This window comes from Camarhynchus parvulus, chromosome 3, assembly GCF_901933205.1.
Source record: "Camarhynchus parvulus chromosome 3, STF_HiC, whole genome shotgun sequence".
NCBI classification, from domain to species: domain Eukaryota; kingdom Metazoa; phylum Chordata; class Aves; order Passeriformes; family Thraupidae; genus Camarhynchus; species Camarhynchus parvulus.
Genome location: NC_044573.1, coordinates 89,260,163 through 89,283,486, shown reverse-complemented (window position 1 = coordinate 89,283,486; position 23,324 = coordinate 89,260,163).

The following is a 23,324-nucleotide window of genomic DNA, read 5'->3' as shown; positions in this document are numbered from 1 at the left end:
CTACATTTGGCTGTGAGCACAAAAATTATGTGTCCTCCAATAAGAAAATTAAGGACCAATCACAACAAAGTTTACCACAGTGACTGAGGACATAAAGGCCTGAGCTGAAATAAAAGCCAATCTAACACAGCAAAACTGGACCACATGCAACATTTTCTGGTTAGTATATACAATTGAGAAACATCAGAGAGCAAGAAGTCTGGGTTGACAAAGCAAGTAAATAATTTGTCAAAGAGAAGAACCTGCCCCATGTTATATCCATGTATGGATATAATTGACCACATTTCATCTTAGGAGAAAAGAAAAGTTGTGGCCAACTTCAAAGGGAACTGAACAAAAGTATTCTAATGATTAATGAATTAGCATCGTTGAAGTAAACGAGCTATTCTGAATGCCTGCCCAGAGGCAGTCATGGGAAAGTTTCCAGAACTATTGTCATTTTTCCTGGAACTCATTGACTTTAAGGACTCCACAGCTGCAAGAATTGTGTGAGCATTTCAAGACTGTCATTTTCACCACCGATTTTCTGAAAAATTCTTCCTGAACTGATTTTTATTGGTTTCAGCTGGGGAATCCATTGCACCCAGCCAGGAAATGCCACATGCCTCCTAAGCTACTGCTCTATTCTTCTTGCACTGATGCTATCAGAGACTCAAATTCACTGCAGGGAGAATGCTGGGGGCCAAATTTGCCCTCTCATGTATGCACACAGCTCCCATAGAGCTAATGCAGAATTTTTTCGCCTTTGATGCCTCTTATAAAGAAGCCTGGAAGTATTGCATTAGAACAGGGAGTTCACACTATTGGTGGTCCCCATTGTCATTAACACAGTTAGTGGTGTTCCAGTGAAAAACACAGAACAACTCTTTTGTTTGTTTGTTTTATAAGCAGATCTTCCAGGGTGGGATCCAGCTTGCTCAAATCCTGCCAAAGATGAAACTTCAGCCTCTAAAATCCACATAAACCAGGAGGGATCCATTCTGCCCTCTTTTGAGAACTGTCTAACCTTTTAGGCGCTCAAATAAATCAGGCACTTTCCTCCTCTGCCTGAAAACTCCATGGGCAACTAATTCACAGCTCCATGCTCAGCAAGGCCAACTGAGCACACTCCCAAAAGAAGTTAGGGAGGGTATCTCACTCCTGTTCCCACTCTTACTCCCAGCCACACCAAGCCATCCCTTCTGTTGTGCTAACTGTGATACTCATGGGACCCTTGCTGTGGCAGTTTAACTCACTGCACAGCAGAAAATCACCCACTTCTTTGCAGGGCTTGTTTTCTGCTACTACAGAGAGTTGTATCAGCTCCCAGAGGGTTTCAGTCCCACAGACAGCCCTATGCAGTTGCACATGCAGACAGGAAGTGTGAAAGAGACTGCTCTGACAGCATTTTTGGCTCATGAAGTGTTAGCTCGATTGCCAGTTCATTTTCAGAAGGTCCATTTCTGGGGAGAGAGGAGCTCTAAGTCATCTGCTGCAACTTGCAAGCAGGAAACTACCCCAGATCTACCCCTACCCTCAGCAAAATCTGCATAACCAAGTAAGGCCAAGACTACAGCTACTGTGAATCACTGACTCGAAAAAACCTACATCAGGCAAATTTGTTCAGTTGACTTGGCTTTTCTTTGATACAGTTTGGACTTTTTCTATGAAGTCGAATAAAGACAGACAAATTAGAGCAAATCGTTAAAGTGAATTAAATACATATAAACATAATTTCACATTGAAGGAAACATAAGTGAAGACATGTAACTTGGAGCAGAACTGGACTCCACGCCCACCAGCTGCAGGCAGTTCACCTCCTCCTTCCTGCATGAGCACACACCCCGGGTGTGCTGCTCTGTGGAACTGCTCTGGTCCTCTGTCCAGACTGCCAGCTTCAGCAGAGCTTTGATCACAGCTCCTTCCTGAATGCATTCGTGTGTGCTGGAGCAGCCATGTGAGGGGCCTGGATGGGACTGAGTGCTGAGAGACACAACAGAAACTCATTTAGTTTGATGTGACAAAACTGCTCCTCAGACAAATGCTCCATGGTGGTCCTATGGTAGGAACATGTGTAGAAGGCCCTGCTGAAGTAATAATACTGAAGTAATTTCATGCCTCCACCCACTTCCAGGCCTTGAAAATTTGTCATCCTCAACTGGTATAAATGGATGCAGCTTCTCTAATTCAGTGAAGCCATGGTAATTTACTGAGGATTCAGATTTACTGAGGGTCTTGTCTTCATGGTCTTACAGTAAACTACCATAATGAGCTTTATTCTGAGTCCTATTTATAAATAAAAGCTTGTTCTTCGTAAGTTCAATCTTTCTCAAGTCACAAAAATGCTCAATTTTTTCTAGCTTCTGATGAGAGAATAAACTTACAGATACATGTATTTATAAGTATCTAAATACTTAAACTCCCATTTCACAAAATTAAGGACCAAATTCTGTAGGAGACATCCTATAAAAAATTCTTTCCCAGGTCTACAATGACACTTCAGATGAATCTGATATCCTAAGATTACGAAGAAGAAATATTAACACCTGAAGCAAGTAAATCACTGTGTCAACTTTTACAATACTTTCTGAAGCAGTTATTTGTATACCAGTATTCAGGTTCTTATGAGCTCATTCGTTAAGCAACTCCATTGCTTGCACAACTGCCATCAGTAACATACAGACACACATCATTTTGGCAGTCTAATTAATTACTGTCAGCATTTATCCAGCAATTTTTCAAGCACACAGAAGGTCTAGATTCCCAGGACCAACAGTGGTACAAAAAAAAGAGGATACAACAGACTCCTCTGCCATCAAAAGAAAGCAGCCATTAATCCAACAGGACTCTTGAGCAGGACTCAAAAATGAGCTTAGACCAGATTTGGGTGCAACAGAAAAAGTTCCAGAGAGCTAGATGTGACACAGGCTGAAATTGCAAGCTCAGCTTTGGCTCTCCACAAGGAGGGGCCAATATAATCTCATATCTTGCTTGCAAACCTGGTGTTCGAACAACCATCTGAAATTCCAAAATCAATGCAGAATGTTAAAACTGTTAAGCTGTTTAAGTCTGATGGGATGCATTAAATGGGGCCAGTTCTCTAGTAAGTGGATATGAACTGAAATTCATTGAAACTATGGTCTCTTCCAGTCCAAGCCATTCTGTGATTCTCTGAAACACTGTTCAACAGCTATTTTATTTAATGAAGTACAATCACAACCAGGTTTTACATTTTCGTAAGGCCAATGGAAAAAGTTAGAGCATTAGATAATTTCATTGCCTTCTTAGAACACAACATTTCACACTGGAGCAGGATGGAAATCACACACATCACTGCCAGGCCTGCAGATTTGTTCTTATAAGATCTCTCAGACTCAAACTAATTTTAGAATAAAGAAAAACTCTGCTTCAAACTACCCTGCACTACAAAAGTTCCAGTGACAAACTTCTACTCTCTTCTTTTATATTTCACATACCCTTTCAAGTCCTTCTCTACTCCACTGTCAAGTTCTGTTAGCATCACCACACTATGAAAGAGACTGGAAACAAACCACAAGAAAACCTGTCTTCCTAAAATAAACCTGATTTTTCTTTTCATGTGAGATGACTAACTAGCATTTAAAAACTAGCATTTTACTTTACTTTAGTGAAGAGGTGTTTGCCAGAACTGCAAAATTTTGGATAGAAACTTGGTTTTCAATTTTGTTTTTCAAATTTCTGTTTATACTTTCAAAGTCAAATGGATTTAGGCTTATGTTTTGACCTCTTTTGCAGGTTTTTTCCTCAGTGACCCACCATTCCACTATCTTTCCTCAGAACCTAAGTTTCCTGTTAACAAAGAACAAAATATTTGCATACTGGCTTGTTAACATGAGCATAGTTTTAAACCAGAACTGCTGGCTCTTGAAGTTCTCAGGGAATGGTTAAATGAGGGCAGCCACAGAAGGGGGCTTAAAATAATTAAAGGTAAATTAGCACTACAGTTGTAGAGTCTAAAGGACAGTTGTGGGCAAGGAACCATCTCTTTTCCATGAAGCAATTAAGGGGAAAAGATTGTTGAGCCCAAGGTCTTATTGCAATATTTCATTAGCAGTGGATGATATACAGAACAGGCATATTTAGAGAAGGTTATAGTTTTTTCAGTGGAAAGGAAAAATCTGACATACTAATCATGCATACACTTTCTCTGAAGTCCAGAGATAGATTTGCTGCTTTAAGATCTTCGGACAATATTAAAAGGGCTAGAAGACTATTGAGACTGTCTTGGATTAAAACACACATAATATCACATTGGGAAATTCACATGGCAAAGCTTATGACAGTTGCAACAAAATTACCTCAAGTGTATAATTTGGTGTTTTGAATTTCTCAAACTTTAGCTGAAAAAACGAATATTACAAGGCCTTTTCAAGTTGGCCAAATATTCAAACACTTTTATAGTCAGTGAACAGAGATAAAATTTGACAAGAGCTATTAATCCTAGTCAGATATTCTAAATGGAGTCAAACATCTTGGGAGTGCTCCTATCTACTGCCTGAAGAGACAGCCTGGACATCTGGTCCAGATATTCAATGTCTAGATGTGTACGATACACGAGCTGACTCCCTCCCAGCAAGTTCTTGAAATCTATCTGTCCTGGAGCAAAAAGGACAGTACTTGCCTGGACTCCACTCTAAGGAGTAGGGAGGGGAAAGTGGAAGTGGACTTGTGACTGTGGATTTTTAGAAGACAAAGTGACAAAGAGCAAAACAGACAATAGAATTTAGAATGGAATTTAGGAAAACAGTTATCAAGAAATGCCATTTTAACAGGTTAGAAAAAGAAAAATAGTCCAGTTCTTTAAAAAAGCAGCAATGAGGGCATTGTCAAAAAGCAATAATTCTTCCAATCCATGTCTCATTGTCAGAAGGTGGCACAGCACTTCACAAAAGATGCCAGCCTCTTGCAGGGAGTCTGAAGAAGATGTCTAGAAATACAAGGAAAATTAGGAATTGCTGAAGGAACTCAGAATATTTAAGTCTAGGGAAAAAACCCAGACTGATTTACAAAATGTGATAATACTCTAAAGATAGAGTACTGCAACATGAAGGAGATTAACCAGTTAGTATGAACACGTCTGATTTTGAATTGGTCAAAAATGCTCTGAACTTACAGCAAAAGAGTTTAGGTTGACATTAGAGACTTCTTTTTCTAGCAAGACTAGTGAGGTGGTGCAGTGGAAATTCAACAGTCCCAATCTATTAACAGAGTTTTATGAACAACTTTCATCAGTGCCTGCAATAAATGTAGATAATTTCTTTGGAGTAAGTGGTGGAGTAGATGAGCTCAGCCATTCCCTAAAGCACAATCCAGTAAAGCTAATTTTAGCCTAGAGATGCTAATTCCTCTTGGCTCTCTCCATAGTTAGTCGAGAGCAGCTCCTACAGATGCAGATACAGAACAGAACTCTCCCCACTGGCCTAACATGAATAGCTCCAATATTTCCCTAAAGCTAAGTACACCCATCCTGATCCCCTCCCTCCACTACTGCCACAAATAGTTTTGTGCTCCTTTCAATCCACTCACAGTCTTCTCTTCCTGATCTTTTCAAATACCAGACCTCAGCCTGTGAAACCCAAAAAGATTCCCATTCCTTCTCACTGTTATCCTTGTTCCTTATTTCTCAGTTTTGAAGAAGCATAATTTACCAAGAATTCTTACAAAACTGATCAGAGTGACAGGGTTGTGTATGAGAAATGCCTCGGTCTGAGTTACAGTCAGGTCTGTTTTTCAGGAAGTGCAATTACAATATCACAAGTGTCCTTTGTCTCAAATTTTTTTAATCAACACTAACTAATCGGCAGATATTGGCACTCTCTGGAATATTCCCTCAGGTTTGAAAAGTAGTCACAAGTTAGCAATCATTCTTAAATACTTGCACAAGAAAAAAAGTGGCCTCTTTGCCTTCGAAGAAAACTTCATAGAGCCTTCGAAATTAACTATAGTTTAGTAGGGTATATTGTCCAATAGTGAAAACAAAACAAAAACATAATCCCCGACAGACAGAGGTCAACAGCAACAACAGGCTCACAGTCACTCTCAGGTTTCTGCCAGGGATAGGGTTCAACTTCCACTGTGCAGGTTATGTGCAGGTTCAGTGCCCACAGAACATGCCCTTGAGCCTCCCACTTTCCTCGGGATAAGCTGGCTGCAGAGTGCTCCACCCAGTGCTGTCCTGTGCAGATGCTTCAGCCTGCATTTTGCATGGGCAGGACTGACCAGTGACACTGATCACTCAGGGTGAGACCACAGGCACTGCCTCAATCTCAGAGGCATACACGCAACCCCCGTGCTGTGCTTCCTCTAGGAACAAGGCAAAAAAAACCTTTGTGGCCAAAAGCATTTTATTAATTGCTTTTGCTTGCCAAGAAACACTTGGGGACACCTAGTTCAAACTCTCAGTTCAGAAATCAAGGGTCTATCTAAAGCCTCAGGAGATAAAGCATAGCACAGGGTAATCCAGACACATGCAGATTTCAAAATCATTAGAAGAGTAAACACTTAAATCTCAAGTACTGCTCAGCCCTTAACATTATGGTCTGCTAACCCCAGTGTTATTCAGCTGCAGATCTTCTCTATCATTTGCTTCTATCTCATAAGCTACCATACTGGGACTCCCTGGGTGAGTGACAGCAGATGATGCGGGAAGACAAGGCCACAGCCCAGTATTGGCACAGGCAGCACAGCCTCAGCACTGAACCCACCTAATTCACCCTTACATTCCCACTAGCCAGTGGCAGGATAAGAAGGCTGTGGATAACTGCTGGGGGCTGTAACAATAGAACCACAGAATCATTAGACCTCCACGATCATCAAGTCCAACCTTTGGTTGAACATCCCCTTGTCAACTAAACCACAGCACTAAATACCATGTTTAGCTGTTTCTTGAGCACTTCCAGTGATGGTAAAGCACTTCCAGGTGATGGCTGTTTCTCCACCACTTCTCTGGGCAGCCAATGCATTGGGTGCGACAGCACTTTCCACAAAGAAACTCATCCTGATGTCAAGTCTAATTGTTTGGAAGGAAGCAAAAGTTATGTTTACACTGTCAAAAAGGTCCATAGATCACAGCTTCTTCCTTAGGAGATACTAAGCAGTATGAAGCCAAAGCAGACCACTGGGCTGAAGTGTTGTTGGTGGGAGAGACTTGAGGCTTGGCAGAGGAACCCAGCTATTCAAGAACTGTGAAGGGAGTAGAGTGAATGAGCAGCTACAAACTCATTCACACAAGAACATTGAATCTGAATTCGATATCATGAAAAGGTAAAACCACATTATCTGTTGACAATCAGATAATCCTACTAGGTCATAAGGGGAAAAAACCTGAAAATGGCAGAGACAACACATGCATTGCTCTCTGTGGAAACCAGAATGAGAGACACAAGTGATAGTTTGCTTAAAGTAACCAGACAATGGCCAGAGAGAAAGAACTTGCTAAGAGAGAAAAGCAGAGCATCACTTGGTGAGAAGGTACAGTCTGTGGCCATTTCTGTAAGTACGTACCAGAACTAAGGCTCAAATAAGGAAGAGGTCAAGATGCAAGAGATTAAAAGGTCCCTTTAGCTGCACTCCCAGCTGGAAAAGGGAGACTGTTCAGGAAAAAAGAGCAATCAGTAAATAGGTACAAAACTTACTAAGAAAAGTAAACAAACCAGGAAATATCATTCAACAGACATACTTGGTTTATTTTTCAGCTCATTGAATTGAACTCACTTAAACAAGTTTATGAACAAGTTTATGATAAATATTAAGACCCATGCTGCCTAAGAAAAGCAACAATGTATTAACATAAACCGTGCCAACTGAATACTGAATGCACCATAGGAATGCTATTGAATAAGAATGAATAAGAAATATTGAATGCCTGTAGATTATTATCTTGATGATGCCTCTATTATTCATGTCATAACCAGAGCTCAGCACTCCTACAGAGTAGCTCTGCATAGCTTCCAGCAAACTCCTGTTTCTTTCCTATTCCAAATGGTGAAGTTTTGTCTCAAGGTTTTAAAAAGGTAAAGGACAGAAGACAGGTCTTGGTGAGGTGCATGATCGGCCATTGATTCTTCTGACAAATATTCATCATATTTATGGTTTTAAAACAAAATTTCTTTGAAGCATTTTCAGGCATTGCTTTACAGTTTTCCACACATAAATTTTGGATACAAATAGCAGCAGATTCAAACACTCTGCTGGCACTTCCAGTAGTCCACAGTCATCAAACTGGCAGCTGCATGGCACCAGCAACACCACCTGTAATTTAAGATGCATACGTAAATAGTCAAGGGTGTAAAAATAGGTTGTCAGCTTTCCTGAATATGAATGCTAAAGAGCAGTGTTGCAGTCCCTCTGCTCAGGTGATTCAGACTTATAATGAACAAACTTCTTATGAATCCTCAGCAAGTATGCAGACAGCTGAATGTTAGCCAAAGATCCAGCACAAAGGTAGGTTGAAACACAGGAAGAGAAGTGTAATAGTAGCAATATATAATTTATTCCAGTATCCCAGTTACACTTGTATCTGCTTTCATCTCCACCCAGATATTTTCCTGCACCCTATAAAGAAATGTCAAGCACATTCCTAATCTGGTGTTGAGTGTAATCCGACATTTGGAAAAGTTTGGTAACTAGAAGGTGAGGTCACATACACCCCTGAGAGAATCTGGATACTTCAAAGGATGAAGTTACCAAGCAAGCAGAAATTATTTTTGCACCACAATACTAAGATTACATCTTTCTCCGTTATTACTGGATGGAAAACAATCCTTATTCAAACACTATTCTTCAAAGACAGACAGAGGTTCTAGGCAGATAGCAGGGCCCTTTCACTTAAAAAAAAAAATGAAAAATTATTTTTTAAATTCTGATTACATTTGTAAAAGAGGAGGAGGAAAGGTGCTCCATAAAATACCCCAAATAATGAGCAACATAGGAGGGTGAGATTGGCTGTGTGTGATGGCAGAGTAGCCCAGCTGTCAGTGGGATCACAAAAATTCCAGTAGATCTCCTGGTTCCCCCTGTCCCTGGCTGTGCCAGAGCAGCAATAGTGCTGTGGTCCTCATCTCTGATCCACCAGGCTCCAACTGTCCTTTCCCTGTATGCAGATTCCTGTAGCCCTCTGACATGGGGGGCTTCTCACACCTCAGTTTTCAGTCCGCCCAGCACATTTCACATGCACATCATGCTGTTCCTCACCAGTGCCTCACAGCACCATGGGCATTCCTCAGGCCCTTTCCCATCAGAAGCCAGCTCCACACAGACTCCCTCAGCCTTTCTTACCTTTCCCTATCTACCAGCCTTTGTGAAAGATCCCTATCCCACTTGATGAGAGTAAATCATTAAGTCATCACCATTTCTAGCCTGTCTTTTACTAGAGATCAGATCACCTCCCCCTGCTGTTCCACAGCTTCATTCTGCTTCATTCTGTCTTCCCTGCTCACAATTTCTTTTGTATGGCAGACAGCTTCAAACCTCATTTTTGCCATCTGGAAGACAAGACAGCATGCTTTGAAGAGTTCCCCTCCACCATATTTAATCCAAATCCTTTAGCCTTGTGGGGATGAGTTGGTTTTGTCAGTAATTTGAGTAATAAGAGCACAAACAAAATTGCTAACTGAGTCAAGCTGTTTCTGAGCTTTCCTCAGTAAAATTCCTGTCCTAAATCATAGCTCTCTGTGTTTTAAGAAATAGTTGTTCTTCCAACTCCATCTGCCTTACACCAGAATGGAGTCAGTGTCTTTTACCTGACTCCAAATAAGCAAGAGAGATGGAGGAACCAGAAATTTAGCTAATAAGAGGGATTGAGAAGATCAGCAGTGCCAGCTTGCTTTAGAAGTTCTAATAAATGAGAACAGTCCAATTAATAATGGCCTTTTAAATTTTTCTTTCAGTTCTATTTAGTAGATGAGAAATTCTTTTCAAGAAAGATATTCCTAGTTTCTGGTATTGGACCCTCTAGCTAATATTTTTCTTTAAATTCTGTGGCCTATTTGCCTTCATTCCTGAAGACTTCTTTTTCTTTTTTCCAAAGCCCATGAAAGCTCTTATTAAGTGTTCATCAGAACACACACATCAGTTCTTGTGTGCTGCCTTCTAGCAGAATGCTTTTAATTGAAAGGAAAACCCGGCCTCCTGCTAGGTTTGGGTGGGCTGCAATTAGTTCCATACTAGTTAGTTTTTCCAAAAAGTCATATAACTCTTCTACACAGGCATTCCCACTCTGGACCAGCTGCAAACAATATGCTGAGTCAGAAAAAAGAAAAAGAAAGGGGGGGGGGGGAGGGAAGGAAAAAAAGGCAGCAGAAGGAATTTTTCATTGAATTAAGAATCCATTCTGTCCTCAAATCTTATAAAATATATGTTGTATTTCATCTGCCTTGGAAGATACCCACTCTGATCATGACAATTCCTGGCACTCACATGGGACTCGTGTGCCTGCAGTGATACTGCAAATTCCCTCACTGCATGGAGGCTTTGGACTCCATCAGCCAGGGACAACACCTTGCAAGCTAATGGTGTGGGCCTGTGTGGGAAGCAAGAAGCGAATGTCCCCTTTTGCCTGAACCATGCTGCTCAGTGAAAAAAAAAAAATTGGCAAATTCAGATGCAAGTGAAAGTTGGAAGAAACCTTTTTCAGGGTACTTCTGGTTTATTTGAAGCCAACAAAGCATAAAATAGTCTTAGCAGTTTGTTATTTTTTGATGTAATGTGAGGATCCAGAATCTCTTGACAAGTGGAGTAGGAGCTCGAGTTTCAGTTCGTTGATTGGTGGTTTTCTGGATTCGTCCAAGAAATGTATTCAAACAGCATGTGCAGCAGAAATCGTTGTAGTCATGAATGTTCAATGGCAAACATCTGAAAGTGGACATCAGATAATGAAAACAACAGTTAAGTAAATAATCATTTTCATTTCCAAAGACAACTGTTAGAATTGGGATATGTTTTATCTTTTCACATGCACCAAGGTGCATGCTAGGATTTTTCTATGTTCTAACAGAAAACCATGAGTTGCAGGCACATTCAGAGCCTTTACTAGACCTAAGAAACACTTATGTTGAGACCCATTAATTTTGTGGGGTTTCATATCCACGGCTCAGATCAGCACAGTTGGTCCTCCAACATAACAACTACTGCATAAAAATTCAAAATAGTCAGCCCATATTTAGCTTATTCTTTCACAAGCTTCTCTTGGTAGTAGTAAAAGACACCAGGTAAATTTTGCATTGTTAACTATAAGTAAAAGGAATGTGTCACATTTTACTTCACACGGGAAGTGAAAAAAGGAATCTTTTTTGAACTTTTTTGTTTAAAGTTGCAGTGATTTAGTATGAAAAACATGATTTAGTATTAAAAAAAACTTTTTGGAGATATTTGCTGTGGGAAATTGAAAGTTTCCAGTGGAAATGAAGTAACACCATAAAAAATCCACATTAACAAAACAGTATTTTTGGTAAGAAAATCTTCTGCACTAAATACTGTGGCCAAGAGTAATTACAATTCATTCAAAAGCCTGAGAGAGCTACAATGGATTTTTGGAACCTTTTAAATATCCCACCTAGTGCAGTAATAATGTTGCACAGTGAGAGCGTGAAAAGATTATAGTGAAAGGTTCGTATCCCAGCAGCACCTGTATATAAACAACATGTTTGTTTAACTGACAACAGCTTTTTCCATACATGATTTTCAATTTGCAGAAAACTATAAATAGATAGCACTTTCACTGAAAGCATTAAATTAACCAACTGGGTACTCAACTTCGTAATGTGGAGCAATGTGGAGTGATAATGAACACCATGTGTGTGTGATAATGGGGGCTGTAGAAAATAGATCTGGCCAGCTGAGTGAAAAGGAAATGCTAAAAAGGAAAAAATCTGAAGTCCAAGCCAAAACAAGTGACCTAGTGGAGCAAGTAAAGGTTTGTATTTGGGGCAGGCTAGAGGCCTGAGAGAGATCAGCAATTCAGCAGGGTATTTTTAAGCATATGCTCAAGGCCCTCCTTATTCAGCAGGAAACTTAAGCATATGCTCAGAGGTTAAGCATCAGCTAAAGTCTCATTGATGTCAATGGGTCTTAAACACATGCCTAGAGATACATATGTGCTGAAGTGCTTTTACAAATAAGAATGGACTGGGGATCAGGGCCTCAGTCCCCTGGTATTCCATAGCAGGCTAACCCTGCAACCTCCTGGCTTTCCAAATTCTTCGGAGTAGATCTCATTTATTACACACACAGGACCAGACTTAAGCGTTAAGAACTTGCATTACTGTACATAACTGCCATTGGCCCTTTGGTACCGAAATAAATAGGAAAGTACAGATACATTTAGAAAACGCTAGTAATTTCTACTGCAATGTGTCCAAAGAATTCTCTTAATGATAACAGTGAAAGCACAAAATAAGCAGAAAGACAACTTTTGAGCAGGTCATTTAGTCTTTCCAATACTGATGTAAGAAGATTTCCACAATAATGTATTTAAAGATAAAACTGAATCTTAACTGGAAACTGACTTTGGGTAATTTATTTTGAAAGAGCACATGGTGCTCTTAATTTTAGTGCAACCAATGGATCTGTATTTCCTTATGACCTTCTGTGCCTGATTAGTCACAGATAAGTCCACTTACAAACTACAGAGCTGACTGGACATCACTGCAACAACAGAATGGCCACTTTGGCAATCCAACTTCATGTAGGCAAACTGCAAAGCATTCATCTGCCATGATACAAATTTAGAAATCCACAACAATTATTCTCTGAATCTCAGATGGCAGGTTAACATTATGAAAAAAGTCTCCAAAATTTTAGGTAAGTTATGTCAGACTCAAGTATGGCTTGCCCTCCTTTAAAACTGGATGAAAATATACCATAAAGTGGCACGGGGAATTCTATGGTCACGTTACTAATGATATTAAATATTTTTTCCACGAAGTTAGTTCAGAATTTGAAATTATCAGTGGAAATCCTTCCTGTGCATTTCAGTGAATCTGAACAACCACTTGGTCTTTGCATTTTGTAACTCTCCAAGGACAAATATGCAGCAGAGGAAATGGTAATAAAGATGCACTGCAGGGCCAGTTGAGAACTACTTTAGATGGATTCTGTAAATGATGGCCCATTTTAAAACACCCTTAATGCAACAGGAGAAAACTTGGGTGCATTTGAGTATCAGGACACTGCCAGAGCACTGCTGTGTGCAAGCATTGCATTGCTTTTCTCTAGTGATGCCACAGAAATTATTATAGCAAAAAGCTGACTTAAACAAACAAACAAAAAAACAAACAAACAAAACTTCAATAAAATTTATTAAGAAAATCTATTATTTGCATGTGTGTTTTCCTTCTGTCAGAGGACTCATGTCTTTAACTGGAGAGTATTACAGTTTGGCATTTCCTGCAAATGCACTGAGGAAAAGCCACAGCAATATAGTACTCCTTCCATAGATGTTAATGTTTAAAGACTCACAGAAGTGGCTAATGTTCAATTTCTGGATTACTTTCTTGCTTTGTTTTTCCAGATGAAGACAACCTGGTGAAAGCGTTCCCACATTCCTCTTTGCACTTCTGCTATGACAAAACTTAGCTGATGTAGGCAAATTCAAGTTCCAAAAGCATATATCTTAGTCCAATTTTGTTTCAAGTTTCTGCCTCTTTATTAGCTAGGGAAGAGCACCTCTTCCTTCTTGCCCAAGAAAGCTGCTGATTATCATTCCCATCCCTCCGGTCGGTCGAGTAACACATGATGCTAGCCTAGTATAAATAGGAAACAGGTTCCTATGGAATCTGAAATACTGTTTGTACATCCTACCACTGACCACAGCGGAACAATGGTGTGCCAATGACAGAGAAAAAAAATAACTCTATTTGCTTGCTCTTTCTGTGCCTCTGTCTGAAATATACCTAACTCCAAAGCTATTATTTATAGTTATGAGGTGACAACTGAGAGCTAGCAGTCTGCTGAGTGAAAAAATGTTTGCATTTATCCTTTCTAGAGATATCCTATATATGCACACACATGCATGTGCAGCAGCTATTCATACATACTGGATAGGGAGAAATACCTAATCAACTACAGTGCTTATTCAGTGATATGAAAGACACGTAAAGTTCTTTATTTTGTGTGAATTAAGTGGCAAAACTTCATTTTTTATTATTAGATAATGAAGATAATTTTCAAAGCCTACAACTGCGTTAGCATTGTTTAAAACACTGAGAAGCAGTGTTGTAAGTTTTCTGTGAACACCTCTGGGTATCAAGTCTATTAAAAAATCACCTCTTCAGAGTTGCAATATGTTGTAACTTGAAAATATATTGTAACTTGCAAATATGTTATTTTGAAAGTCAATCTTGGGCAAAAAGGTTGGACAGGATAGACATCAGGAGGAATATCTTCACAGAAAGGATTGTCAAGCATTGCAACAGGCTGCCCAGGGAGGTGGTGGAGTCCCCATCCCTGGAAGTTTCCAAGAAAAGACTGGACATGGCACTTAGTTCCATGGTCTAATTGACATGGGGGTGTTTGGCCAAATATTGGACTCAATAATCTCAGAGGTCTTTTCCAACCTAATCGGAGGTTTTTTCCAACCTAATTGATTCTGTGATTTTTTTGGAAAAAATTTACATTGTTCACACAATCACCAAAATGCTGATGTTGGAGGGGTCTTCTGGAAGCCATCTAGGTCAGCTGCCTGTCTGCAGGACTATCACCAGCACCAGACCAAGCCACCCATGGTTTTCCTTAGTCAAGTCCCCAAAACCTTTAGGGATAAATATTCTGCCTTTTCTTTGGGTGCCCTGCTCCAATCATCCAAAGCAAAAACATTACTCCTAACCTCCATTCTAACTTTCACAGTCATAGTTTGGTGTTGTGGCTCCTTTTTGGCCACTTGAAGCTATGAAGAAGGGTTTCACTTCACCATCTCCATAGCTTGCCTTCAAGCAGCTCCGGATTGCCCATAGCACCTAAATCCCTCGGAGGTCATTTCCAGCAGACTTTACCTCTGAATTTCAAACAATGTCTTTATTCCTGGATCATTTTTCTCCATGAATGGGTTATTTCAAGGAAATATATAAAACAGTTCTATGATCAGATGCAGTCTAAGTCTTATGACGCTGGCCTTGAATTAAGAGGAGCAGAAATCCCCTACACAACTCTTTCCAGCAGAAAAGCATTTAATAAATCTTGTGAAAGTGTGAGATAAATATGGGGGGAAAAGAGACACTGATAAGAGAAATACTTTCAAAACAGACAGTAACAACAGACAGTTTAAAGTAATTTTCTAGCCAACTAATTACAAGAGTTCTCTGTCATAATTTCCCATGGAGGAAAAAATTCAAAAACAAATAGGTAGTAATTTGCTAATCTGAACCACAGAAAATCTGTTGCACTGTCCTTCTAAGGGAAGGTTAAAACTTATGTCAAAATAGGAGGTCTCTGTTTTTCTAATCACAAGAACATGCAGTCTACATCAGTTCTTGGTCCCTGATTGCATAGATTATGGTGGATCTTACCCCTCTCATGAGCAGTGCAACTGACTTGGCCTCTTCTTCAGCAGTTCAGCTGCATACTTCCCTCCTTAAGGTGGGAGAAACAACTACTGAACAGAAGAACTACGTTCTAATAGCTGTGATTCCACCCAAATCTCATTTTTCAGCATGTCAGGATGTTGTGTCCGTGTTTCCTACAGAGCAGAGCTAATTCCACTTCCCTATTCCTTTAGGTATCTCCCTGCTCAGTGCCTTGCTTATGCTCTCTGGGCTGCTTTCCAGAAGCCATCAAAGCTGCCTGGCTCTCCCCACATGCTAGGAGGAGGGGATGAGGTGGGATTTAGGTTATCTGACCATGGCCTGAAGCAGAGAGTCCAAGTATCCCACCAGCAGGTGAAAATTGCTTGGCTCTCCTCACCTCAGCCATCATGCATGCCTGATCCAGGCCAAATCCCACCCAGCCCAGGGGCTATCCATTCCTACATGCTTCCAGTCAACCTTTGGGAGCTCAGTGTATACACACACGCTCCTCAGGCAGTTCCCTGTGAGTGTGCCAGGCCATTAAAAATGTTTCTTGTTCCCAGCTTGGAAATATTTGACCAGTTGAAGAGAAATATACTTTTGGCATGTACTCCCAACCCACACTTTGTTTTCATATTCTTTGCTATCAGTAAAGACATTTTAATATGCCACAAAAAAAGCTTTGGATGAATTTTCTCAGTTAAAGGTATTTCTGAATCTACACCATAAACAGAAACAGAGCTGACTCAACAGCAACACTTCCTAAAAGCCCAAAACTCAACAGCAAGTTACGTACAGGAAACAAGATAGTTATAGTCATAAAAAGCAGCATACTCTAATCTCATATTGGGTATTTCTGTCATCTATATGAGACACAGTAATAAGTAATCAAACCTCTGTCATGTTATTTTCTCAATGCCTTAGGATGCAAATTAGTTCTAGAGAAGTAATGAGCCTATTATGACAATATGAAGGAGACGTCTTTCCTTTTTGCACTCCAGGAAACTTGAAAACCACCTCTGAAGATGCTTACATACACTTGCTCTCCAACCATCAACTGACACAGAACAGCAGTGGCAAAGGCCAGCAAATTCTCTCCAGAACTCTCCTGGAGACACAGTGATGGGATGGGATTTGGGATTTTGAGTCAAGCTAGATGTCAGCTCAATTTGTGCCATCACAGCAGCATGGAGCAATTTCAGCACTGAAACCAGTGGATCAGCCATGTGAACAATGCCTGCTCTGTCAGATCCCTCAATGTAGTCTGGACACAGGTACAAAGGAGACCGTGTATAACCAATTGCATGAAGCTGCATATTTTCAAGGAATAAACCTTCTAATACCCTGGGGGGCTGAGGCTGGAGGTAAAAAAACAAGGTTTGACAGGTTCCTCCCCCCTTTTATGCCTGTCTTAGGGTTAGAGATGTCATCAGGTAACCCCTTTCTCAATGGAAAGGGAAAAAGAAAAGTTCTGGTAGTTGATTTGTTGTTTTGGTGAACATTTTGTTCTAAACTCCTGAAACTGTTTTCAAGAAACAGAAACTGTTTTCAAGTTTTTGCTTTGCAAGGAGAAAAAGTGCTCCCCTTCAAAGAGAGGACAGAAATGCATTAAAAAAAAAATGCATACCTCAGGAATGTTTCTCACAGGAAAAAAAAAGGACACATACAAAAGGACATATAAGGCAAAATTCACAGGGGTGTAAGATCATAATAAAGGCAACATTAAAGCTTACCAAACTTTTCTGCTAATCACACAGCTAACCTGTTTGACTCCTCTCACACATGACCAGACAAGCTGCTCCCAGGTGAATGTCAGTAAGAACAGACCCCACTACAGCAGGCTTGGTATCTTGACCCAGACTAACACTGCTACACGGATACTAAGGACATTGCTAAAGAAACACAGGCCCTATTGTTAATCATTGCTTTTAGCAAACTTCCCTCACAGCCTGAGCTAAGCACCATATTAAATTGTGAAGAAATCACTAGAACTACTATGCTGCAAGTGACTTTTAAATCAAGTGCATCAGTTATACGATATTCAGCACTGTGCTGTAAAGGGTGGTAAATGAAGGTGTCATAAATATCTGACTTTATCATCTGTTGACTCATAATCCAGATGCCAATGGGATATAAATCATGTAAAGCATGTTTCCAGATTAGGAAAGTCTGGCTGTTCACTATTGTTCTAGCAAACCACATTATTTCTTTGTAGGATCAGGAGTGCCCTCTGATGGATAGCAGCTATTACTGGGAAGTAAGAGTTGACTGGAAAGTGACACATCCTAAATTGTGTATGCAATACAAGATATCCTCACTTCCTGCACTTACAGTCTTCTGTATGCTTAACTACTATAATAACCAACTTTTTTTTCTTGGAAAGAACTTTTTGCATATTTCTCTTTCCATTTCCATCATTTGTATTAGTATTAGCAATGCAATCAGGGCACTGCATATGCATACATACATCAAATTGTAAAATAAATAAACTGAAAGAAATTTAAGACATATACTACAAAATTTGTGTAACAAGCTCTGAGAAAGGTCTTGAAAGGTTCTGACAAATTCAGACACCTGAAAATTCAAATATTCAGCTGAATATCAAAAAAATATAACTGGGGTAAACTCTCTTAAGTGCTTATATGCACGTAAGACCCCAAGAGTTAGTATGTATTTTTCTAGCTCTGTAAGGTCTGTAACCTAATAAAACATGTTACCTCTCTCTGCAAACTTTGCCTCATTTATATCCTTAGACAATCACAAAAGAACTGTGAGAAAACACGGGGTTTTTTCTCCCTCATCTGTTACTTTACCTGCGTGTCAGGCATTGAGCATCTTCAGGCTGCTTAAAATTTTAAATTTTATCACCTCCGATATCAACTGCCCTTTCCAAACTGATTTGGGAGATGGAGAAGAGTCACAGACTTGAAGTTTTTTGTGAAGATGACTGTGCCTGGTACCTGGTAACCTCTGTCCTTTCCACTAGAGTAGCAGGACTGGAGCTAATGCCTCTGGTGAAAAAAAAAGCCCCTCAAACTGGTCTCAAACACACATTTTCCCTATTATACACTAAAAAAATATAAATGCAAATTTGAAATATCCAAGCCCTTATGATACTCATAAACAGCACCTTAGGGTTAGCAGCAATTAATACTAATACTGACCACTCAAAGACCCTTAAAAAGGCAAAATGCTAAGAACTGCCCATTATTTAATAAGTTACAAATGCAGACACCCACAAGTTTCAGAGAAAAACCCATCTCCTTAGACGTGCAAAGGATGGTGGGTGGCATCAAGGAATGTGGCTGGGGAACAGGGAGCTGTGTGCATTTCCCCACATCTCCATCACTGCTGCTGACGCACAAAGGCATTTGTGCAGCTATTTGGCCCCAGGTCTCTTGTACCCTCTTGGCAGAGACCCACACAAGCTCTGCTCTCTGACTGTTACTTTATTTTATTGTTATTTTTAAGACCGAAACCAAATGTCATTTTTAGATTTTCCCTCTGATGAGCAAAGCAGGAGGAGATAACAGCTTCGAATGAAAAAGACCAGCAGAAAGTTTTTCTGCGATGGATTTTACTCGAGTTTTACATATACCATAGAACCCTAAATATTCTGAAATAGCCAACACTTGGATACTATGATTGCAGCGTCCCTTTTCCACATGGAATTCCAGCCAGCCGAGACTCAGACTGGGATTATCCAGACACTGCCCTGGGTGGGGTACAAGGCATCTCCTCAGCACATCCGTCTGGGCGAGCTCCCGTGTGGAGGAGCCCAGCAGCCCGGCCGGCCTCGGGGAGCGGGCCTGCTGCCGGCAGCGCCTCCACGCCCCTGAGGGCTCTCCCTCGCCGGCAAAGGACGTTCCTACCGCTCGGTCTGAGGAAGGAATGCCCCAGCCCTTGTCCCTGAGGGTTTCTACCCCTCGGAGGAGATGCTCTGGAGCGAGCGGGAGGAGGCAGGCGCCCTGCTCGGGCCGTGCGGGACCCGAGGCGGGCCGGGGGCTCCGCCCGCCCCCTCCTGAAGGCACCGGCCCCTCACGGAGGGCGCTGCAATTCCCCGCTAGCAATGAGGAAGGGGAAACCTCCTGCTGTGTCCCCTCAGCTGCCCGCGGCCCCCAGTTAGCCACATGCCGTCTAACAGAGCTTCACGCAATCGCTCCCGACGGGCTGAGCCCGTCCCAAGGCTCCAGCCTCCGCCGCGATCACCCCGGGCTGCGAGAACAAGGCAGCGGGGCGAAGACCGAGCCCTGCAGCTGGGAGCCGGCAGAGCTACGACCTTTTCCAGCCGGAGGGGTCCCCGCCCGCCGCTGCCAGCACCCCCCAGGGCGAGAGGTGCGCAGGGCGGTGCAGGCAGGGCCGCCATCCCCGGCACCGCCGCGCCTCCGCCGCGTGTGCCGCCAGAACGCAGGGCCGCGGGTGTCCTGGAGCGCTCGGAGCCGCCTTAGAAAAGGCAGGAAAACGGCCTGGGAAATCGCTTGGAATTTTAGCTAATTTGTGCTGATTTGGTGGAAGAGTGTTAAGGTCGAAATGAAACATCCTTTCCACTTTTCAGTGGGCCCGTTTAATGATGTATTCAGATTCGTGAAAATGTCGAAAGCGGTGCCTTTTGGCTGGTTTTAGAGCAAGATTTTCATTTTCATGCTATAACCTTTCCCGCACATTACCACTGCCACCCCCACCACCCTTTTGAAGGCGCTGAGGTGCCATGCCGAGCCTCGGGGCCGTGCCACGTCCTTGGCACCTCACGGAGCTTGATACAAGCCCATCTGAGTCCAGATCCAGCCTTCATGCCTAAATAACCCTCCACGTTAATTTTGTATTGTCTTGCATTTTCCCATGTGGAGTTGGGGAAGGTTGGGGAGCACAAGTCTTCTGAGGAGTGGCTGAGGAAGCTGGGGATGTTTAGCCTGGAGAAGAGGAAGCTCAGAGATGACCTTATCACTCTCTACATCTCCCTGAAAGAAGCATATAGCCAGATGGGGGTCAGCCTCTTCTCCCAGGCAACCAGCTGCAGGACAAGAGGACATGGCCTAAAACTGCACCAGCAGAGGTTTAGGTTGGACATTAGGAGGAATTCCCACAGAAAAGGTGATTAGACATTGGAATGGGATGCCCAGTGAGGTGGTGCAGTCACAATCCCTGGAGGTAGTAAAGGAAAGACCAGACGTGGTGCTTAGTGCCACAGTGTAGTTGAAAAGGTGGTGTTCAGTCATAGGTTGGACTTCATGATCTCAAAGATCTTTTCCAACATAATTGATTCTGTGATTCTGTTGCTGTCACCCACAGGCCTGCTGTGATCTGTGAGCTTGTGAGCTTGGTGGGTAACTTGCATATACACACCCCAGGCAAGTGGCATTATAGCTCTGCAGGAAAGATTTGTAGCAGAAAACTAAGTCTTGTTCTAAAACTAGCCAAAGGGCACCACTTTAGATATTTTCATGAACAAATAATCTGAATAGAAAATAAAAAAGATCCACTAAAAAAATGGAAAAGTAGTTTTATTTTGACCTTAACACTTTTCCACCAACTTAGTAATAAATTAGCTAAAATTCAAAATGATGTGCCCTCTAAATTAAAAAAAAAAAGTTTCAATTTAAAAGGTGAAATAGGTTATGCTCTTAGCATCTCTTCAAAACATTTTTCCATTAAGATTAATAGGAACTGACCCTTTTAGCTTGACATTTTGTTCCAAATGTAAGCATTGTCCAGTGGGATAATAATCATCATAATAATCATCATTACAATATCACCAACACTATTTGGCATCACAAATACCATGAGATCCCAGTTCTCTTCTGAAATCCCAGTGTCTCCCATATCTAGATGTAGCAGTGTGCAATACCTGCTGTTACAGTTTAGCCATGGCAGTAGCATCTACAAAATATAATCTGTTTTGAAAATGTGAAATGGGTGGTAAAAAAAACTGGGTAAGGGAAAATACTTGTAGTTTTCTAAGAGGAACTAAGCTGTATGGGAATAGCTCAGAAACAGCCGCTGGCTTATGAATATGCAAAATAATATGGTAAAAGAAGATACCTACTGGGTCCTTCCTATGTTCAGGGCCCTTGGTGAAGTGCTTATGTTATGAACAGTGTCAGAAGGAAAGTACCTGAGCTGGAGCAGGGAAAAAGTGTTGCAGGTTTTTGATGTTGTCCTTCAGTAAAAACTATATCATTTGAATTTGTCCTGGGTTTCTGTAGAATAAAATACTGCCTTTTGTGGCTGCATAGCACTGGATAAGCAAAATTACTGCATTTGTACTCTTAAGTGATCAGGGTATTATCAGTTAACTAGTATGACACCAATTCTGTGTGAACACATGGTTTAAATTTATCCTCCAAAGTTTGAATGGACTTACTCTTTATAGGTGAGGCCTTTCAGATCCTGCATACCTGTCTCTGCCATAAATAAGGAGTCAGAAGTGCAGTGTTGTACTTTTCATTTTACTTGTCATTCCTCTGATCTGAAATCTTCTTTTGATTTGCTGACAATTCAGGGCAATCGTGATTTAAACACAATAGATATGAGTAAGGCAAAATTAAAAGCAGTCCAGAAACAGAACTCTGTGGACCAAAAGGCAGTGAATTCCCTAGTCACTGGATGGATGGACTTTAATTTGTCAATAATTCATCAGTGTTATGGAGAAGTATCAATAATAAAACTATATGAAAATACTAGTCTTGTTGCTTTATGGGCAAATCGACCTAGCCAGTCCAACACCTTGAATGAGGGGAGACTGACATGCAAACCATGATCTATACATCTTTACCCTTCAGGCATGCTGAGGTGATGGCAAGATCAAAGAGGCTTTTGAAATGCCAAGTTCTGAGAAAGGAAATTGGGAAATATAACTCCAGAGTTAGCTGGAGGGGGTAGGGATGAGGGTCATGTTAGAAGGTGTTAACCACTGTAGAGAGAAGAGAGACTCTTATCCCAGATGGTGCAGACATTTCATTGTTGAAATACAACTGTGACCAGCGCATGTTATAAGGTAATGAAATCTGTCACAACTGGAACATCAAAAGTGGTCACAGGCTATAAAGGAATGGTGTTTGTGGGAGCAGTAGGGGCAAGCAGTGTCGGACACTGGAGGCTGTGTCTCTGAGACGCTGTACTCAAGAGGATCAGAAAGGAGAGGAAGGAAGAGATTGTCTTGCTGACAGCTGCCCGAGGATAGGAGCGGAGGACAAGTAAGATATTGCTTCCTTTGTAATGAATCCAAGATGTACCTCCGTAGCCTGACATTTACTGAGTAAACTGAGTTAGTTGCTCACTCAGACAAGTCCTTTCAGTCCACTCTGGTTTTCCTATACATTCTTAGTACATTCTGTTTTAATTAGACCAGTTGAGTCCTTGATTGTTTGCAAATTTCATGCAGACCTTTCCTTAGCAGTGCTTCTAAAGAAGAGGAACTACAGAAAGATGCCTGGAGCCGATCATAGTTGGGATGTTTGGTCAAGGGGGCTTGGACTATGGAGAATTCTCACAGGAGATGGCACTTGCAGAACTGGGGACTGGCAAACACAAAGGAAACACCTGAATGGTTGGATGTCTTTTTATCTTTCTCTGATTTTCTTATTACTTCGAATTTGAGAATAATGGAAGTCAAATCAGAAAGAGGGCTGTCAGTCAGCTTTCATGAAAATCGATGCTGCAAAGTAGAAATGTATTGAAAAGTGCAAACTGATTGCAGGAAAATAGGGCAGAGCCGACTAAAAAGTGCAAGTAGCAGAACTAGACACTTCCAGCAGAGTGCAGCATCGCCCTGGATGAGCTGTGCATGAGCATGAAGGCTGAGAACCACTT